Source organism: Pantherophis guttatus, chromosome 7 (genome assembly GCF_059756535.1).
Source record: "Pantherophis guttatus breed Tessera chromosome 7, ASM5975653v1, whole genome shotgun sequence".
NCBI lineage: Eukaryota > Metazoa > Chordata > Lepidosauria > Squamata > Colubridae > Pantherophis > Pantherophis guttatus.
In genome coordinates this window covers 14,369,708-14,391,839 of record NC_142069.1, presented here as the reverse complement: position 1 = coordinate 14,391,839, position 22,132 = coordinate 14,369,708, and the positions used below count along the sequence as shown (strand labels likewise).

Below are 22,132 nucleotides of genomic sequence, written 5' to 3'. Positions count from 1 at the left end.
ATACTGTGATTTATGGCTGTAGCAGGATGTCTGCACCCTGTTCTCCTTTGTGTACATAGAGATTTAATTCACACGTAAGATCTTGTCAAAATAGCTTTGGTTTTGACTTAGCACATGTGTGGCTACTGAAGAAAGAAACCATTCATTATTTTCAACCAATCACAATTGAAAACTTCGGCTTTGCATTAGTTTGTAAATCTTGGCTGTATCCATTTGTTAGATTGAGATGAAATCTCACATTTCTTCCTAGAAAGCAAGTTGACCAAGGTAGTTCTCCCTCTAACAGTTTCTTCCCTGCAACAAACACACAGTGAAATAGACTGGGTAGAATAAGACACACTATCTCAAATTAATCTGTAACTGAGATGGACATGATCCTGAGTCTCCCAGGTCCTAGTTCCACCCCATATCTACAATACACTGATGCAATAAACCATGAGTAATTTTATTTCATATATTCAAGATATTTTGATCACATACTGTATATAATCTATCCTTAGTCAGTTCTATGAACCTCTTGACCCAAAATATACATTATTAACCTACCTACACCTTCTTGAGTGCAATTTGAGCAGCCCACAGTATCTCAAATCTGGTATGCTTTTGCTGACATTCTACTGTAGGTTTTTATATTAATTCCCAGTAGAAAGAAGGGTAGTTAATATCTACCCTCCTGCCAGATTAGAATGTTTCTTCCTTGTTGTGACACTTCTTTTTCCAACGCGCAAGAATAAACGGAACAAATTACAGTACAGAGCTCACACCTCCTGTTCAGTAATCCTGGGTGTGTATCATCCTTCTGAGGAAAAGGCCTAGTATTCCCATTTTTAAAATAATAATAACAATAATTAGAGGCCGAAGGGCATGGGGGAAACCATGTGGCTTTGAATTGTGTTGAATTCCCCTGTTTTGTTTTTTTTAGATAGCACAGCCAATCTTCTTGGGTGGCCATAGAGCAAAACCAGTCCAAAGAATGTGGCACCTTGGAGCAAAGCAAGCTCAGCTGTGGTTTAGTATATACTACATGCATTTTCCTTGGTGTATAGGTACTTTCTCTCTCTGGTCAACAGGTTAAATGCAAAACACCACAGGACATGCGACTCTGAAACCAAAGACAAACTTTGAACTAAGCTGTGGTTTGTCGAATAAAGCATAACGGGTCTGCGTTTGCAGAACATAGGAAAACAAAATTAAACCAAGCCAACCACAAAACAGCTTTTCACGAAGGGTGAACTTTCTTTGCTGGTATGCAAAAACACAGTGGAGATGAGTTTGCAGAACAATGCTAGGATGAGTCTAAAACTGGAATGGTAGTTTGTGGTTCTGAGTACCATGGAACACCCAGCTAATGACTGAGCACGTTGAGGGATCCACGTCACCACATTCCGCTGTAAAAGGATTTGTTCAGAGCCAGCATTCGTGTTTTGTTCACATATTTAGGGTGAGGGCTATTACCAGGGGTGGACTTCAAAAATTTTAGCAAGGGGTTGTGGGTAGGCGTGGCCATGGTGGGCATGGCCTAGTCACAGTGGTGGGATTCAGCCAGTTCGCACCACTTCGGGAGAACCAGTTGTTAACTTTCTGAGCAGTTTGGTGAACTGGTTATTGGAAGAAATAATTAGGGCAGAGAACCGGTTGCTAAATTATTTGAATCCCACCACTGCCTAGTCGGCCTCCTGCACCATGGCGGGGGGAGGGGGTGTTTTTGCCATCCCCGGGCTCTGGAGGCTTTTCTTGAGCCTCCAGGAGGGCGAAAATGGCCTCCCCAGGCTCCGGAGGCCCTCTGGAGGCCGGAAACGGGCCCGTTTCTGAACCTTCCCAAACTTCCAGTAGGCCCATTTTTCACCCTCCCCGAGCCTCCATGCACACCCTGTACTTACCTGCGTCCAAAATAGGCCATGTGGGGACTCCTGGGAGGGGCGGGGCTGGGTGGGCAGGGCCAGCCAGGAGTGGGATTTGGGGGTTCTCTGAACTGCACAAAATCTTAGCTAGAGGTTCTCCCGAACTCCTGCGAACCCCCAGCAGACCAACCCTGGCTGTTCCTAAACAGCAAAGTTCAAAATATTATATTGCTTAAGATAGTCCGTCTTTTCAATTATTCATTTTCATTCTTGTGATTAGTTTAATGTACTGGAGTATCTGCTGGGAAAGTCTGATTTGAAAGGGTGTCATCACCCCCCCTCCGCCCAAAATCTCATAAATAAATACATGATGCACCAGGCAAAAATTGCCTTCCATCTGGCTAGAATTGAGTTCCTTTGACCGGCAGAAGCTCTCAAGGGTTTCAGACAGAAGCTCTTCTAAGAAAGAACTGGAAAACTCAATGGGAAGAATGCCTTGTAACAAACCATGCACTTCGCTGCTGAGTTATGGCCTCTCCGAAGGAGGGAGGCTTTCCTCCAGGCTCAGCTACAGCTTGCTTGCCAAAAAGGTTGGCTACCATTGCCTTAATTTCATCCAGATGTAGCTGCTCCTGCGCTGGCTGGCTGAGAAATGGATGAAAACTAAAGCACAAGGCAACACAGACATTCTCTCTCTCTCGAGTATTTTCCTGGTTGCCTTGCGTTCCTTTTCCTTCCACCCAGGAGATGTTTTGGAAACTCTCAGAGAAGTTCCAAGAATAACCTCCCTTCCTTCAGTCTGATGAAATGTCACTTCTGGCTCAGAAAGTGGGAAAAGACCAGGGATGTGGGTGGGTGGAGAAATCCTGCCTGGGTTATTATGCAAGATTTGGCCTTTCAAGATCCAACTTTTCTGTTGATTAGGTGGGACCTCTAAGAGAGAAGCCCAGGTTAAAAGAGAAGGACAACTACTTGAAATACTGTTAGCCTTGCTTTCTCAGCCCCAACTTCCAGCCTCTTCCTCCAAAGATACTACACTGGTACTACGAAGCTGTTGGCTGCAACTACCATATTTTTCAGAGTATAAAACGCACCGGAGTATAAGACACATCTTAGTTTTGGGGGAGGAAAATAAGAAAAAAGCTGATTGGCAGGTGGATCAGCCTCCCCAAATACCCCCAATCAGCTGTTCCCAGAGCTGAATTTTAGCAACAGGTTCCTTGGTTGTGAGCTCTGTGCTTTGTTTTATTTTTGCTTTTTTTTCTGCCTCTGAAACTTCTGAAGCTCCGTTTCAGAAAAAACTTCTTTTCCTGCCTCTGAAAGCCTCCGAAACAGAACTTCAGAAAAAAAGCCTCTGAAGCTCTGTTTGGGGGCTTTTTTTCTGAAGCTCTGTTTGGGGGCTTCTTTTCTGAAGCTCTGTTTGGGGGCTTCTTTTCTGAAGCTTTGTTTCTGATGCTTTTTTCAGCCTCTGAAACCTCCGTTTGAGAAGCTGGGCGGGGCTACATTCGGAGTATAAGACACATCCAAATTTTCACCCTCTTTTTTGGGGGAAAAAGGTGCGTCTTATACTCCGAAAAATACGGTAACTGAATTTCTTCCATCAGCAGCAAGAAGGCACGCAGTGCTCACCAGAGAAAATCCTGGAATGACATACAGGGCCCATTATTTGTTCAATATGGATTACATCAATTTTGTCATGAGAGCTTTCAAATGTTAACCCATTTACATGGCTTCTGCATTCCCTGGCAGTGGCTCCTGAACACTGAAATGCTATAACCACAAAGCAATTAGATTCATCCTTTAAAAAAAAAAAATACCATGGTTGTCTTCACACAGCACGCAAAACCCCAAATCATCAGTATCTTCAGGCTGTAGTGTTGTCAAAACAACAAGTAAAATGGCAGAAGCGGTATTGCAATCCACGCCATAAGCTTGAACTGTAGTGCTAATGCCACCATCTTATTTGCTTTATCTCCTTCTGTGGTTGCAGCTGCCCAAAACATAGATTAACAAAACACAGCTATGTTCACATCACACATGATACTCAGGGGTGGGTTCTACTTACCTTTACTACCAGTTCGCGCGCGTATGCACAGATTGCCGATGACAACTTCCGGGGCAGTGGGCAGGGCCTCCCACCGGTTTTACTACCGGTTCTTGCGAACCGATCCGAACCGGGGGCAACCCACCACTGATGATACCCAAATGAATTAATCCATACGATGTCTTCCTGTGATGACTTGGTTCACACAACATGCTAAAACTTTGCCTGAATTCTCCCACCATGCTCAACCATAAAACGCTCAAACCTTTTTAGCTATATTTGTGTGGTTTTGAAGTTAGCCCATGAGAGTTACTTTCTAAGGTTCCTTAAGGTATCCTGTAGGCGTAACACAAATAGAGCCTCTCTCTTACTTTTATCTCTACAGCACACATCTGAGTGTGAATATCTTTTGAAGCTCTTCATTGGTCGAAGTTCCTCACCCTACAAGATTAAATGCTACTATTTCCTTTTTCTTCTTCAAGCATTTCAATTTTAAGCTGGATTCTCACATTAACAGAATAACAGAGTTGGAAGGGACCTTGGAGGTCTTCTAGTCCAACCCCCTGCCTAGGCGGTTGGTGTAGGAAACCCTACACCATTTCAGACAAATGGTTATCCAATATCTTCTTTAAAACTTTCAGTGTTGGAGCATTTACAACTGCTGGAGGCAAAAGCCCTGGTTTACTTGCCCACATGAAATGATTAAATCACAACCGGATGAGCTCACGCGTCTTTTTACATCAAAAACTACAGATTACATAACCACAATGACAGGGTTCCTGCCACACGCATTATACGATTTTATGCAACGTAGGAACCAAGACTTAGCTTCAAGCTAAAAATGTAGCATGTAAGCAAAAGGTAAAAAGATGGCAATAAAGAACAAATGATTCTGTAGTTACCAGTAACTTTTTTATCCTTGGTGATGGGTGCTTTGGAGACATAAGGGAATCTTTTTTTAAAAAAAATCTAATGGTGGCAGATTAAAAAAAAAAGCTTGTGAATATAATTGACCTTATTATGCTCAAAAATTTGTTTTCCGTTCAGTTAATGCTCTCTGTTCTTTGCAGTCACACATACAAAAATAAGTTGTTTGTTTTTCCTTGTTTCCACTCGGACCACGGCCTGCACCGAGAGGGTGGAGCCAAATCTCATTAAAATCACACAAATCACCTTCTACTATCTCTCCTAGCCTCTCACCCTCTAGGCTAGGGGTGTCAAACTCAAGGCCCAGGGGCTTGATCCAGCCTGCAGGGTACTTAGATCTGGCCTTGCGGTCCTGACGCGTGGCCCTCCTGAGCTCCGTTTTCACTGGCAGAGGGTTGCAGGAGGCTGTGGCATCTGAAAACGGTGCTCAAGAGCCTGTTTCCACTGGCAGAGTGCTCAGGCCGCCACAGGCGCCCCCAACAGGAGTGATGTTGAGCTGGCCACGCCCCCAGTCCCTCCCCCCGAGGTCAAACACAACTCTGATGCGGCCCTCAATGGAATCGAGTTTGACATCCCTGCTCTAGGCTGTTGTGACCTAGGCTTCCTGAGTCATTAAAACACACGAGTAGTCCCGTTTTGTTTTAACTGTTTGTGCCTTCTGGCAGCTCTGCGCATGCGCGCACTAGGAATAGGCTCCTCCTGTTCCTCTGCTTCTCTGCTGTCAGACTCTGGAGGCTCTGGAGTCCACACATCAGTCCCAGATGGCCCTGGCCCCATCTCTGCCTCCGACAGAGCCCTCATCCGGGCCTTCCCTAGCTTCCAGGACTGGCCCATGTTCCTCCCCAGCCTCCTCACTGTCCGCTCCACAGACTGCTGGCGGACCACAACATAGGCAATATTTCTAAGCGATGGCAGCCATGGACAACTTTATCAGTCTGTGCCAAAGATTGTGGGGAGGGGGGGGAGGCAAATCCAGATCAAAATGCTTTCGCTAAAAGCCCGGAAATGTTGACTAAAGCTTTTATTTGACAAATGAAAGAAGGAAAAAAAAAGAGAAAGACAAACAAGCTGGGTCATCAAGGATGTCAGAAAAACCAGCGCTATCAAAGGACTCTTTGTTGAGCCTAAAAAGTGCATAATCTACACAGGGTCAAATGGACAAAACTGAAGCAATCGTGTCTTTTGTCTTGCATGGAAGGAGGCATATTTTCACAGTGCAGGATGGAGACACCGAGCAAAAAAGTGTTGAAAGACAAATAAAATTCCTGGAAGTGACTGAAACAAGCAATGCTAAAGGTTTTAAGGGAACGCGGTCGCTCAGTGGCTAAGACACTGAGCTTGTCGATCGAAAGGTCGGCAGTTCAGCGGTTCGAATCTCTAGTGCCGCGTAACGGGGTGAGCTCCCGGGACTTGTCCCAGCTTCTGCCAACCTAGCAGTTCGAAAGCACGTAAAAAATGCAAGTAGAAAAATAGGGACGACTTTGGTGAGAAGGTAACAGCGTTCCGTGCACCTTTGGCGTTTAGTCCTGCCGGCCACATGACCACGGAGACGTCTTTGGACAGCGCTGGATTTTCGGTTTTGAAACGGAGATGAGCTCCGTCACCTAGAGTCAGGAATGACTAACACATGTGCGAGGGGAAACTTTACCTTTACCTAAAGGTCTTTAAAGGCTGGTTCTGATGGGTCATAATATCTTATTTTGGAGCCGGAACACATTTGTAGATGGCATTGAAAAGTATGTTCTCTGTATCTAAAGCAGCTGTGCAAAAACGGAGCAGCTTCCTTTTTCTAACGGAAGAAAACCACTCAAATACTTTCTAATTGTAGAACTTTTAAAACAGAGTGGAAACTGGCATGACTCCTTGTTAAAACCCATTGGAGAAATGCATAGCTATTGGAAGGCCATTCACAGATATAGGAAAGCTCTATTTTGGTTCGTTGAAGATACAATATTCCTGGTTTCTTCTAGTTGTGATTAAGAGGAACATCTCAAACTCATTTTCCTGCTTTTTTTTTTCTTCCACTCATATTGCTCAAATTCTGTCCCCCTTCCCATCCTCCACTTTCAGAGATAATGTCAACCTTGGTTTAATGTCATCTCTTTCCACCCCTATGCAATGACTCCCATGAGAACAGATGGTTTCCAATGAACCATCTCAACACCCACGATGTTAGCGGGAATACAACTAGCATTTTAACCCTCTCGTTCCAGCATTATACAAGAATAGTCCCGATGGGTGTAAAATCTGTTCAATTTTTATCACTCACTACCTCAGAGAAACCAGTGCCAATAAAGACAGGATAGAGATTGGCAATGGAACAACAAATCTCATGCCAGGACTGTTTGTTGATGAGTCATGATTGGATGGAGGGCACTTTTACTCAGCAGTGGAGAAAGGCCTGGTACCATTCTTAAAATCACCAACTGCCTCCACACAATGGCAGCGTTACATCAAATGGCAGGTTTAAACGATGAGGGCATTTAAACAAATATAACGTTCATTCATTATATGTAATCAATACCAATGTATGCATACAGTGGTATGTCCATGTGTACATCACACAAACACATACACACCTATGTGTGGTGAGACCTCAATGGAATTCTCAATCAACAGGCCAAATTTCCTGGCAATTCATGGCATTTGGGTAACAACCTCATCGTACAAATGACATAAATTGGCATCAATTCTGTGCTGGATTTTTGTGTCATTTGCATAATGTCAACTTCAGGAATTGACATAAATCTTTGCAATGACAGACTGTACCCTTTCTTAGACACTTGGAAAGAACAGACAGCTCCCTCTTTCTCAACAGTTAAGATGCTGAGCTTGTCAGCTGGAAAGCTAACAGCCCAGGTTTGAGACCCGAGCTTTGCACAATTGGATGAGCTCCCATTATTTCTCTGAGCTCAAATCCACATAAAAGTTTGAAAACATGTAAATGCGAGTAGATTAATAGCAATCACTTCGGTGGGAAAATAACAGCATTTCATATGCCTTTGGTGTATAGCCCTGCTGGCCGTATGACCATGGAAATTGTCTTCAGACAATGCTGGCTACCTCAGCCAAGAAACGGAGATGAGCACTGTGCTGGAGAGTCAGACATGACTGGAAGGGAAACCTTTTAGTTTAGTTTAGTTTAGTTTAGTTTAGTTTAGTTTAGTTTAGTTTAGTTTAGTTTAGTTTAGTTTAGTTTAGTTTAGTTTAGTAAATTTCTATACCGCCCTTCTCCCAAAGGACTCAGGGCGGTGTACAGCCATATTAAAACAAACATATACTCAAAAAATTAAAAAACAATTTAAAATCTATCTATCTATATATATATAATTATGTTAAAAAACTACAAACACCCAATTTAAAATTCATTTGCTAAGCCAGCCCGGCCTGCTGGAACAAAAGAGTCTTAAGGGCACGGCGAAAGGTACGGAGGTCGGAGATCGTGCAAATCTCCGGGGGCAGTTCATTCCAGAGGGATGCAAACAAACCTTATCATAGAGAAGCACATGGTCTGGCTAGGCCTTCTGGGAATAGTAGCCCCAATACATTTGGACACTATCAAACTGGGGTTCGCAGGGGTTCAGGAGAACCTCTAGCTAAGATTCTGTGCAATTCAGAGAACCCCCAAATCCCACTCCTGGCTGGTCCTGCCCTGCCTACCCCGCCCCGCCCCTCCCAGGAGTCCCCATGTGGCCCATTTTGGATGCAGGTAAGTGCAGGGTGTGTGCAGAGGCTCGGGGAGGGTGAAAAACAGGCCTACTGGAAGTTTGGGAAGGCCAGAAATGGGTCCACTTTCAGCCTCCGGGGGGCCTCCGGAGCCTGAGGAAGCCATTTTCGCCCTCCTGGAGGTTCGAGAAAAGCCTCCTGAGTCCAGGGAGGGCAAAAATGCCCCCCACTATGGTGCAGGCGGCCAACTAGGCCACGCCCACTATGGCCACACCCAGCCAGCAACCGGGCCAAGAACCCCTTGCTAAAATTTTTGAAGCCCACCCCTGAACACATCCACCCCTGTCCCAACAGGGCAATTCTTCTTTCTTTTTTCCATTGAAGGAACAAAAAATATTGGCAGGAAGAAGCTAAGGAAGAATCGTTTGGAGTCTATGTTCAACTTTAAGAAGAAGAAAGCGCTTCCCTACTAGTTCTGCCCCAATTGTTTTCTATTTCAAATTGATAGTGTTTTGTTTTTTTTAATAACTCCAGCTTGAGAACAGACTATGACCAATGTGCCCTGAGGGATTTTGTAGGCCTCCATTTTTCAACGCATTTCTGCCTTTTGGTAATCCCAGTGATGAATGTTTTTTTTTTTTTTAAAAAAAAGCCCAACTGCCTGCCAGACTTGATTTCTCTGCTAATCCTCATTTCATAAATATGCCTATGGGCCTTGATCCTTTTAATTTTTGGCTTAAAGTTTCTTTTTGGGCCATTTCTCTTGAATACGGCATACAAGATATTTATAATTTCCTGGCAATATTTCGTGCTCTAACAGAACAGGTTTAGGAAGGAACATTCAATAGTCTACCCAGGGAATCTCTCTGGGCTTGTGTGCATCAGAGGTGAGATTCAGCAGGTTCTGACCAGTTCTGGAGAACCGGTAGCGGAAATTTTGAGTAGTTCGGAGAACCGGTAAATACCACCTCTGACTGGCCCCGCCCCCATCTATTCTCTACCTCCCAAGTCCCAGCCGATTGGGAAGAAATGGGGATTTTGCAGTAACCTTCCCCTGGATTGAGGAGGGAATGGAGATTTTACAGTATCTTTCCCCTGCCACGCCCACCAAGCCACGCCATGCCCACCAAGCCACGCCCACCGAACCGGTAGTAAACATTTTTGAAACCCACCACTGGTGTGCATGCCTTATATTACGCAGGGGCACCGATGCAGTTCACCACAAGTGTGGTTGCTGCTGCTGAATTGTGAATATTTAGTTATTTCACTGAGATCAGTTATTAAGGAACCTTATTAATACGTTAGAAAGCAACCTAATGCTCAGTTATTAACTTAAAGCTCTCATTGCTGCATACAACTACTTAAAATTTCCAGTGTGAATAGAATAAATATTATATAGACAGTTCTTCAGAAATAAAATGTGACTTTTTAAAGCAGAAACCATATTAAACAACTGGCAGTGCCAGCAATGTTCTTCACCAGTTCTAGTATCATGTTGAGGCTGGCCTCTTTGCTTATTTATGGTACTAACATTTTGATTGCTGATCCCATTAATCTATACACATATCAAACTAGTGGAAAAATGAAGCAACGGGTCCTCCTAAACGCTGTTCGGTTGAAGAGCAAATCCATAAATTTTCAGCACTGCTGCTGGGTTGCATTTTACAACAGTCAACTCATTTAAGGTTTATCCCATTAATTTCTTGCCCTTCCAAACAGTGAGTCTCAAGCAGTGTAAACCAACATGCTGCTAGGATATATAAGCCTCAGATGGTTTGCAGAGTGAAACAGGCTGTTTGTACAAATTAGACTCCAAAGCATCATTAACCACGTTTCTAGGATGAGGTGGGCTACTTTCTTTTGAGGGGAAGATCCAAGGGTGAAATTCAGCAAGTTCTCGAGAACCGGTAGCGGAAATTTTGAGTAGTTCGGAGAACTGGCAACTACCACCTCTGGCTGGCCCCAGAATGGGGTGGGAATGGAGATTTTGCAATATCCCTCCCCTGGAGTGGGGAGGGAAGAGACATTTTGCAGTATCCTTCCCCTGCCACACCTACCAAGCCACGCCCACCAAGTCACACCACGCCCACCAAGCTACGCCCACAGAACTGGTAGTAAAAAAATTTGAATTCCACCACTGGGATGATCTCTATGTCTTGCAAACATTTGAGCATGACATCATGACATTAACGGACTGAATGGTTCTCATAATTCCAAGCCATTTTCTTGAGGAGGTCTTGAAAGGCTTACGTATTCTCTTAAGTGAAAAGGAAAGAATTAAGCGACGGGACAAAACGGGGTTTAAGAGACAAAAGTAGCATCCTATATGTGCTTTTGTTCCAGAAATCCCTGCAAATCACCAAAGAAAAAGGGGTTCTCTAGGGAATCTGGGTATCAAAGGATAGTTGCTCAGTTCTGTCAAGGATTTTATGAATGTGGACTACTGTGTAGAAATATATTTCCAGCCAACAAGAATCAAATTGAAGGTTAAGAAAACAAAGGTAGGTAGGTAGGTAGGTAGGTAGGTAGGTAGGAAGGTAGGTAGGTAGGTAGGTAGGTAGGTAGGAAGGAAGGAAGGAAGGAAGGAAGGAAGGAAGGAAGGAAGGAAGGAAGGAATAGCAATAGCACTTAGACTTATATACCGCTTTGCAGTACTTTACAACAGCCTCTAAGTGGTTTTACAGAGTCAGCCTATTGCCCACAACAATTTGGCTCCTCATTTTACCGACCTCGGAAGAATGGAAGGCTGAGTCAACCTTGAGCCTGGTGGGATTTGAACTGCCAAATTGCAGGCAGCCAGCAGTCAGCTGAAGTAGCCTGCAGTACTGCACTCTAACCACTGCGCCAGGAAGGAAGGAAGGAAGGAAGGAAGGAAGGAAGGAAGGAAGGAAGGAAGGAAGGAAGGAAGGAAGGAAGGAAGGAACTATACTTTCAAAGGTAGTGGTTCCAGTGCAGGTAAAATATTACTAAGAAGACCCAAAGTCTCATTAAACCTTCTTGTACCTCAAATGATGTACAGTTATGGTTTGACCTCCTTGCCTTTTTCAATCACATGTCTATTTTTTATTGATCACTTGGTGGAGCTTTGGTCGAATCATAAGGCTGAACATCTGGTGTCCTACTGGTCTATTCTCTGAAACTTCCATCACCTAATTGAATCACTTTGATTTCATGGCTTGAGATCTGTGTCTTAACCACTTCTCTACCTTAATCTTAGACCCCATCTGTGTATCATTTCTTCTCCTATCCTATTTCATACATGCCTATTTCTGTCCCTTATATTATTGATGGCACCATTTTGAATTGCATTTGATCTGTAACTTGATCTCAAGTTTGCAGACAACTGGCTTGATCTCATGCAATAGCTATCCAATTATCCTGACACATGGGTTTTTTATAGCTGCTTTTCTGACATCTGCTGTTTTCATATGATGCCCCCAGTTATGGGGTAGAGGATGATGTCATTATATAATTTAAGAAAGTATAAAACTCATAGTTTTAATTGGTTTGTGATTTTTAAATTTTTGGGCCAAATTTATATATATTTTAATTGTTTTTAATATTTGTATTTCATGATTTTAATTCTGGCTGTGCACCGCCCTGAGTCCTCAGGGAGAAGGGCGGTATATAAATTGAAAAATAAAATAAAATAAATAGTAAGAACTTTTGTAGGATTTATTTTTTCTTCAAGGTATTGTGAGAACAGTCTCAGGAATGTTAGGAATGCCAGTAATCAGTAATCAGCAATCAGGAGACATTTCTGAAGCATCTTCCCCCCCCCTCTCTCTCTTTCTCTCTCTCTCCCTCCCTCCCTCCCTCTCTGTTTATATATGAAAAGGGGAAGTATGGGAAGACTTCAGGGAAGAAATTGAGGACTGAAAATGACTCTGAGAAAAGCAGAGCCAATGACTGCAGTGGAATGAAGAGCTAGTAAGTAGACCTTCCCTTTGATAATTCCTCTCTGGACAAGGAAAGGACTTGAGATCACCCATAAGTGCATCAGGGAGTTGTTCCTCACAAAAAGGCTGCAAATCAATAGTCTCTGGTTAGTTTAGCACTCTGGAAGACAAGAGAAAGTCATGTTTGAGCAAACATGACCTTTTGTGGCCAACATCTATGAAAGGTTGCCAGGTTTGGATATTTCCTTTTTGTAATCACTTTTGGAACTGCTGCATTAGGAACTTCGGCATCAACAGGTTTTATAGCATCAATTTTTAAAAGTTTAAATACAAGTTTAAGGACTTTTTCTGATTTTTTTTCCAAATAATCGGAAAAGGGTAATTAAAACTTTGATTTTTAGAAAATTACAAAGTGACTAAGGGCCCAGATAAATTTGAAATAGGGTCTTGGAATTAATTATAAAAGAATCCTTCCTGTGAGAAAAGTTTTTGTTTTCAATTCTTAAAAAGAAAAAAAGATTAAAGATTAAAAATTGGATACTAGAGAAAACTAGAAGAACTAAAATTTACAATTAAAAAGAACTTGACTTACAAATACAAAGTGAAGCAAAATATTTTAACATTGCACATATTAAAGAATATTTTGGCATAATGGACCCAAAAGATAATTTTAACCCTCTAAACAGAGATAGACTGTGTTTAAAAGATGTTATGAACAAGTTTTACCTGATAAGATTGAGACTGATTTGAAAGTAACAAACCAAGAGAGTGGCCTGGATAATTTTCCTATATTGCATTTACAAAACAGTTTTGTTAAAGCTTTGAAGAATTTTGTGAGAAGGGATAAAGGAAAAAAATAAAAAGAAACCAACTTCTAGGACATTATTTGAACGGACTAAAGATCAAGATTGTTAGAAGAAAAAAAAAGGTGGGAAAAATAAAGTTGGTTTATTTGACCAAGGTTAAAATAGATACGTTATTATCGCTGGTAGCCCTTAATGGACTTTTGCTAACATCAGAACTGAAATGAAAAGGCTTAAGGATTTGTTTATAGATAAGAGGTGGGATATAGGAAGAAGAGATAATTTGTTGTATTTTAAGATAAGATGATAACTTACTAAAATTGTTTTTGCCAGTTGTGATGAAGGAGGAAGTAATTTCTTTATATATTTCTTTTCTTTTTCTTTATTATATTTTTCTTTTCTTTTTCTTTTTTTCTTTCTTTTCTATTTTTCTATTTCTTTCCATTTCTTTCTCTTTTTCTGCATCTTATTTTCTTTATATTATTTTATTTTTTAATTTGTGTTTAGTTTTTATTGTTATAATTTTTTTAAAAAATTACTACTGAAAAAATGAAAAGGAGAAATACGTTCTTTCTTAACTCATTAAAACATATTCTAAATTTTAACTATTAAATGAATAGCTATCATAAAGATGAACGGTATTGCATACATTTTTATCTATCTGCATTACTAGGAACACTTGGAATCAAATGAATATAAATAGTGCTGAGTTCTATATTTTGGAAGTGGGGTCTCTGGCCAAAATCCATAGTAAAAAGGCAGCCAGCAGCAGTGGTTGCATAATTCCATGTTTTCAGTTTAATCCCAAGTGCTCCCTAAAATTAGCTCTCCACAATCTTCTTCCAAGCAAAAGACCATTTAAAAAGCAGAATATTAACAATGATTTCACTTTATTACCAAAGGAAATGCTTCAGTGCAGAAATCAAAGCTCTTCATTGTGTTACGGTACCACACTATCTCATGCAAAGTTTTGCCAAGGAATGAATTAGTCTAAGGTTGAATTTACTAAAAAGATTCAAGAGGGCCAAAATGATGAAAGATGCAAGGGTCATTTAGGGGGAAAGAGCAGCTACATTTCCTTCAGCACAAAAGCTCTTATTGGTCATATTAGAGCACTGATGTAGGATAAGGACCGGCAAAGAATGGGAGCAGAGTCAAGAGAGAAATCAGTCTGGAATTGTTATGTTCCCACAAGCGGTCTCAGTTCAACCCCTCTTGAATTCCATCAACTCTTATCTAGCACCAATCTAGTGCTGACATAAATTGAGTAGATTCTTGTGTTTAGGCATGAGTAATAAATCAGTTTAACTAGATTGAATGTATGGTCTTGATTCTTTGCACCTGATACTAATGGCAAAAGCCTCTTGATTAATAGATGGATTGTATTTACTTCCTAATGACAGAACCACTAGCAATAGTATAAAAGTAAAGGTAAAGGTTTCCGTCACACATATGTGCTAGTCATTCCCGACTCTAGGGGGCGGTGCTCATCTCCGTTTCAAAGCCAAAGAGCCAGCGCTGTCTGAAGACGTCTCCGTGGTCATGTGGCCAGCATGACAAAACGGCAAAGGCACATGGAATGCTGTTACCTTCCCACCCTATTTTTCTACTTGCATTTTTTACGTGCTTTCGAACTGCTAGGTTGGCAGAAGCTGAGACAAGTAACGGGAACTCACTCCATTACGCGGCACTAGGGATTCGAACCGCTGAACTGCCGATCTTTCGATCGACGAGCTCAGTGTCTTAGCCACTGAGCCACCGTGTCCCTTTTGCAATAGTTATAATTATTGTCTAACACAAGATGTGTTACAATCAATTCTGAAATAATGGTGAAATAATAATGACAAATATTATTTCAGGACACAACTTTCAGTCCACACTCTGGTGGAACAGAATCCACCATCTCCATTATTTTAGGCCTCTAGAAGGCAAGTTAATGGAAATCCAAAATCATTCAAAGACCCTTTTCAGGTAATTTTACAGTTTACTGGTAGTTCTAACTTAGTGACCACAACTGAGACTGGTAACTTTGTCAATAAGCATTGCGGTTACTAAGTGGAAAGCCACATGACTGCAACAGAGTTGCAACCACACTTCTGCTTTTGTCATTAAGTGAATAACTGTGGTCATTAGAACCAAACCACACATAGCTGTGATTTATGATTTTATTTCCACGTTCATCATTTAACTCTGCTTATCACAGGCCAATTGCAAAGCACACAAATGGCAATCATGTGATTGTGGGATCCTGTAATGTTACAAATGAGTGTTGGTTGTGAAGTGCATGAATATATCATTTTCAGACACTCTTCTGAATCTCTTCTTAAAAATCTCCAGTGATAGAGCACCCACAACTTCTGGAGGCAAGCTGTTCCATTGATTTACAGTTCTCGCAGCCAGGAAATTTCTCCTCAATTCTAGGTTGGAGCTCTCTCTGATAAGTTTCCAACTCTTGCTTCTTATTCTGCCTTCAGGTACTTTGGAGAAAAGCTTGACCCCATTCTTCTTTGTGACAGCCCCTCAAATATTGGAAGACTGCTATCATGTCACCTCTTGTCCTTCTCTTCGTTAAACTAGACATATCCAGTTCCTGCAACCATTCATTGTATGTTTTAGCCAGTGGTGAAATCCACTTTTTTTTTTACTACCAGTTCTGTGGGTATGGCTTGGTGGGCGTGGCTTTGTGGGCGTGGCAGGGGAAGGATACTGCAAAATCTCCATTCCTTCCCCACTCCTGGGGGAAGGATATTGCAAAATCTCCATTCCCACCCCACTCTGGGGCCAGCCAGAGGTGGTGTTTGCCAGTTCTCCGAACTACTCAAAATTTCCGCTACCGATTCTCCAGAACCTGTCAGAACCTGCTTGATTTCACCCCTGATTTTAGCCTCCATCCCCCTAATAATCAAAGCCAGAAAGGGCAAACTGAAAAAAAAAAAGGAGCACTTATGGAAATTAAGTTACAGGCATTATACACTAATGGTCCTGATGCATTCAGTATGTACCATTTCAAGTCAATTGTTGATTTAAACATTCCCTTCCTTTTGTTTTACAAAATGCCTTCTGGGAAACTAATCCAGATTTCATTCATTTTCTTATATTGTGACCCTCCCACCCAAATCCTACAACTCTAAAACCACAACCCGCCTTCAAATGTGCTATGAGCAGCCTTAAGGCAAAGGGAGGGGAAGCAGTATTGAAGAGAACAGTACTTAAGAGAAATCCTGATTTTGTGCAGACCATAGCTTTGAGATTGAGTTTGCTGGCTTTTTCAAAAGAAAGTGGAGAATTAAATATGTCTGACATGACACGGAGAAAACATTCCTTTTTCATCCCCAGAATTGCATTCATTTGGACTTTGGGATTCACTGATTAGATACGTTTGTTGCAGAGGTGGGTTTCAGCAGGTTCTGACCAGTTCTGGAGAACCGGTAGCGGAAATTTTGAGTAGTTCGGAGAACTGGTAGTAAAAATTCTGACTGGCCCTGCCCCTATCTATTCTCCGCCTCCCAAGTCCCAGCTGATTGGGAGGAAATGGGGATTTTGCAATATCCTTTCCCTGGAGTGGGGAGAGAATGGAGATTTTACAGTATCCTTCCCTTGGAGTGGGGAGAGAATGGAGATTTTGCAGTATCCTTCCCCTGTCATGTCCACCAAGCCACGCCCACAGTAGTAAAAAAATTTGAAACCCACCACTGGTTTGTTGTTACAGAAATAGCTAGTATATACCAGGGCTGGTATTCACTTACCTTCGCTACCGGTTCTCAAATGTGAGTGCATGCGCAGAGCATCAAAAATGGGACATGATGATGTCCGGGCAGGTGGGCGGAGCCTCCCGCAGCCACCACTACCAGTTCGCCCGAACCGGATAGAACTGGTCGAATACCACCACTGGTATATACTAAATATGCAAAGCAAAATGTTGAGACCTTTATTCTAGTGCACTGAAAATTATTGGGAGTTAATGCTTTTTTCCCTCTTTTTTCCCCTTACCCCACACTTCTCTCTCCCTCCCCCCCCACTTCTTAATATCTCACTATCTTTATTTTATATTTTGATGACAGAAGACAGTAGTAGTGATAGATGTAGCGGTGCCAAGTGACAGCAACTGGAGAGTACCAGGGCCTAAGGAAGAACTAGAGAGGATGTGGAAAGCAAAGGCCAAAGTGATCCCAGGGGTGGTAGGAACACTTGGAGTTATGACTCCTAAACTGGGAGAATGGCTCCAAACACCCCAGGAGTGACATCAGAACTGTCTGTCCAGAAGAGTCCAATGTTAGGAAGAGCTATGATACTGCACAGAACTCTCGAACTCCTGGATTCTGATAGAAGACTGGAGATTGAGGAAAACACATACTACCCATGAGGGTCTCATTTCTTTGACTGTAATATTTAATGGGGCTATAACAGTGATGGCTAACCTTTTCGGCACCAAGTGCTGAAATTGGAGCATGTGCACCAGAGCACTGAAACCCGTAAGAGAGCAGCTGGCTGGCACGCATGTGCCAGCCAGCTGGTTTTCACGCAGTCGCCAGCTGCTCTTCTGAGTTCTGTCACGCACTTGTGCACCAGCCAGCTGATCCAGCGTGCATGTGCACTGGCCAGCTGCTCTCTTTTGGGTTCCCATGTGCGCATGCGTGCCAGCCAGCTGGTCTTCACGTGGTGGCCAGCTGCTCTTCTGAGTTCTGTCACACACTTGCGCACCAGCCAGCTGGTCCAGCGTGTATGTGCACCAGGCAGCTGCTCTCTTCTGGGTTCCGGCGCACGCACGCGTGCCAGTCAGCTTGTCTTTGTGCGAAGACCAGCTGTCACACCGGAACCAAGAAGAGCAGCTGGCCGCTGCATGCATGCGCACCAGACCCACTGGCTGCCCTGCGACAGAACCCGGAAGAGCAGTTGGCGATGGCCCACAAAGAGGGCTCAGCGTGCCACCTCTGGCACACGTGCTATAGGTTCACCATCAAGGGGCTATAAGATAAAAAAAGAAGAAAATAGTTGGACGGAAAGCTGCGTTTTATTTCATTCCGCCCCCTCCTCTCATCCCATTTTGATCTCCTGCTCCACCAAGCCGATTCTCCAAACGTATTTTCTAGAGCCTTTGATGAAGATAAGAATTCTTCCTCCCTCCAGCCATTTTCAAGGAGGCAGAATTAATTTCCTAGACTTTTACATTCATGGAGGATGACTTCCTTACAAATTGATTTGCAGAGAGGAACGAAGAGGCTGCCATCTCCACAACGACTCGCTAGCAGAGCCCATCACCTATCAAAGATCACTGTACCTCAATATTTCTCAACCTTGTCAACTTTAAGATACCTAGACTTCAACTCCCAGAATTCTCCCGCCAGCATTGGCGGAGTTGAGGTCCTCACATCTTAAAGCTGGTAAGGTTGAGAAACACCGCTGTACTTATTCTCCATCACTTTTCAATGGTGCAGGTTTTCTTTTCCTATACTTTCAACATCGTCTAGCTCAGAGGTCTCCAACCTTGGCAACTTTAAGCCTGGAAGACTTCAACTCCCAGAATTCCCTGGGAGTTGAAATTCTCCAGGCTTAAAGTTGCCAAGGTTGGAGACTCCTGGTCAAGCTGAAAGCATCTCTAGCAGTCTGGATACCCTACAGAGCTCCCAAGTAGTTTTGAGGTTTTGGGACCAGCTGTTTCACTTTAGGAAAAACTAATTTTCAAGAACACCCAGCCTTGCTTTTGATATATCCCAACTTGGCTCAGTATCCGGATATTATCCAAAATGGATGCACACCCACAGTTTATCCTCATATTTGCCTGCTGGGTGGGAAAAAAAAGAAAAAGCCAAAGAAGAGCAAATTTCATAACAAAACTCTTGTTATGAACTTCTGGGAGCCATGCATTGCCTCCTTTGTTATGTGTTTCATCACAGATTCCTTCAGGTTCTTGGCAAACTTTTCAGTTAATATTACTTGGCATGGACTTTCAACTGTCTGGCCAGGATGGCAGCGTAATATATTCAGCACAAACCACAGTTTGTGAGGGATATGCTTTCCTTCTGGCAGTTTTACAGAAGGAATGGTCTTCCTGACTCTATAGATCAGAGAAAATGCAGACCATCCGTGATCTATCTCCTTGAATCCAGGCTCACTTCCCTGTCAGCCTTGTGAGGTAGTCCAGACAAGAAGAACACTCAGGAGTACCTATCTATCTTACATTAAAGTTACACTAGCAAAATCTTACAAGTCTAAAAATACCACTGCCCCCCGCCCCATATACACACCTTTACAAGTCGAAGAAAACAAGAAGGGTTCCTCCTAAGACATTTGCCATATCTCCATTCCTAGTCTGTGACTCTTCCTCCTGTCTCCCAAGGCCATTTTCACATATCATTACATCCAGGGGTGGGCTTCAGATCCTTTAGCAACGGGTTTGCTGCCCTGTTGCTGGGTGGGCATGGCTGTGTGGGTGTGGCCTAGTCGGCCACTCGCACTATGGCGAAGGGGGGTTTTCACCCTCCCCAGACTCCGGAGGCTTTCCTCAAGCTTCCAGGAGAGTGAAAACAGCTTCCCCCGGGATCTGGAGGCCCTCAGGAGGCCGGAAACAGGCCCATTTCCGGACTTCCAGAACCTCTGGTAGGCCCGGTTTTTGCCCTCCCACACCCTCTGTGCGGCCACTGCACTTACCTGGAATGATGAACGGGCTGCGTGGAAACTCCTGGAAGGGGAGGGGCAGGGCGGGAGGGGAGGGGAGGGGTGGGCGTGGGCGTGGCCAGCCAAGGGTGGCATTTGAGGGTTCACTGAACCCCGACAATCGTTGGCTAGAGGATCGCCCGAACCCTGCCGAATCCCCAGGAGCCCACCCCTGATTACATCACCGGGTGCTGACCGAGTAATTTAGATATATCTTTTTTTTTTTTTAATTTGATTTATATGCCACCCTTCTCCGGAGACTCAGGGCGGCTTACAATGCGTTAAGCAATAGCCTGCTTATCTGCTATCTGCTCTCAGAGCAAGCATCTGGCCTCTTTTAAGAAAAATAAACTCTACTGAGAGTGTCAGTAGGAAAAGATGAAAACCTAGGAGAAGGTGAAGAATAGCTCACTGAAGCACAAGCGTTGGCAACTCACTTTAGCCAATATGGCCGGATGGTTACAATGAGATATTAAGACCCAGGTTAAAATCCAAGCTCATCTATATAAGCTCATTGGGTAACTTTGCCCATACATTCTGTGATTCTTAAACTGGAGGTAATGGGGAGTGTTCTGGGGGGTAACACAGAAATGTATTTTTCAGAGGCAGCTCTTGCTGCTGTAGGTTGCCTCTATTTTCTTTTTTTATTTCAGCTACTCTTTTGCCTTTTAACTCTCCCTCAATATTCTTTGGCTTGAACAATTTCTACTACCACAAGGCCTAAATTAGCAAAATTATATGTGATTTTTACACAGAAGCAAGCCATGAGAGAGAGATGAATGCCTTTTCCTGCAAACCAGATTCTTCCCCCAAAGTGACAATGCTCTGAATACAGGAAATTGCTACAAAATCAAGTATTTTCAGAAATTCACATGGACCTCATCAAGGGAAGCATTTTAGTTCTCCGCGGTGCTACTAACATGCTACAGTAAAACAGAAGTACTTAGCAGAGCAAACTGGATCCATGCACTTTTCAGGAGAGCGTGGGTGGGTTGATGCCCGTAACGATCTGGATTATTATTTTTACCGAAGGAGTGCCTCAGGATGAGGGTACCCCACCTTTGCTGTAATATAGGAATTAAAAACAAATTCCACCCAGAACATTTCTTTTCATGCCTGGTACAGGATGTGCCTATGAAAATCCACAGATTGCTTGAATAACCTTGTTCTGCTAATATATACCTTGATTTGCAACAGCCTCTAGTCTATAGGAAGAAAGTTATATACTGTAGTACAATTAAGTTTTTTGTACCATTTTAAGAAGTTTGCACCCGCTCCTTTTCTAGAGGAATGAAATATTTTGGGAAATATTAAAGAGACAGAATATTATGTTTCCCTGGATGAGAAACGCAGAAGCATGTTTTAAAGACGAAGCAGCTCCCATCTTCCTGCCCCCACCCTTTGTCAATGGGCCAGAGGCAGAAACTCAATCTTTGTCAATGGACCATCATCTGCAACACAATAGAACCCATCTAGCAACAGAAACTAACACAATAGGACCCATCTAGCAACAGAAACTCACCACATGGCACCTGGGAAGATTACATCAGCCAGCAAGGCTAGCTAAGACCCCCACCCCCTGGGAATCTGACAACCAATCAGGATACTCTTTCTGGGCCCCAAGAAGTTCAAAGCCGGAGAGGGCATAAAACCCGGGGACTCGCTGCATCTCGCCCCTTTTTTCTATTCAGGAACTCAAACCATGTGATCCTGTCCACCATTAAACCATGTTTCCAAGCAGTCTCCATGTTTCCAGTGTCTTTTTCCCCGCTTGGAGCTGAACCAGAAGGATATTTCTTCCTACACCATCTTTACTAGAATGCAGGAATTAAAACTGCAAGTTCCAAATTGCATGACTAGATGATATTGCATTGATTTTTCTAAAACTTTGCAAGTGCTAGGAACTAATCTGATTGTTCCTCCTCCTCCCCTCCTCCCCCCCTCCTTCTCCTTCCCCCTCCCCTCCTGCTCCTCCCCCACCCTGTGCTTTTCTTGACAAGTGGTTTGCCTTGGCTTTCTTCTTGCTAAGAGAGAGAGAGATAAGAACTGGCCCAAGGTTATCCAGCTGGCTCACAGTCTGATGGTTTATAGCCTGGTGCTTCAACCAATACATCAAACTGGTCATTTTCACCTGGGGGGGGGAATAGTCGGAAATGCTACCAATTTCTAAAAAGTTATTCACAATGCCTACCTGACATTAGCCAGGTAATTCAGTGGCAAATAGAGATTCAGTAACCTCAACGATAATGGACGATCTAAATCCCAAAGGTGTTTTTACAAGAGGCAATTGGACTTCCC

At 43.1% G+C, this 22,132-nt stretch overlaps 1 protein-coding gene across 2 annotated transcripts in view; it reads right to left on the bottom strand.

Annotated features, from left to right (window-relative positions):
• RERG (RAS like estrogen regulated growth inhibitor) overlaps positions 1-22,132 on the bottom strand; it is a 140,044-nt gene that overhangs the window by 103,774 nt on the left and 14,138 nt on the right. The window lies entirely within an intron of this gene.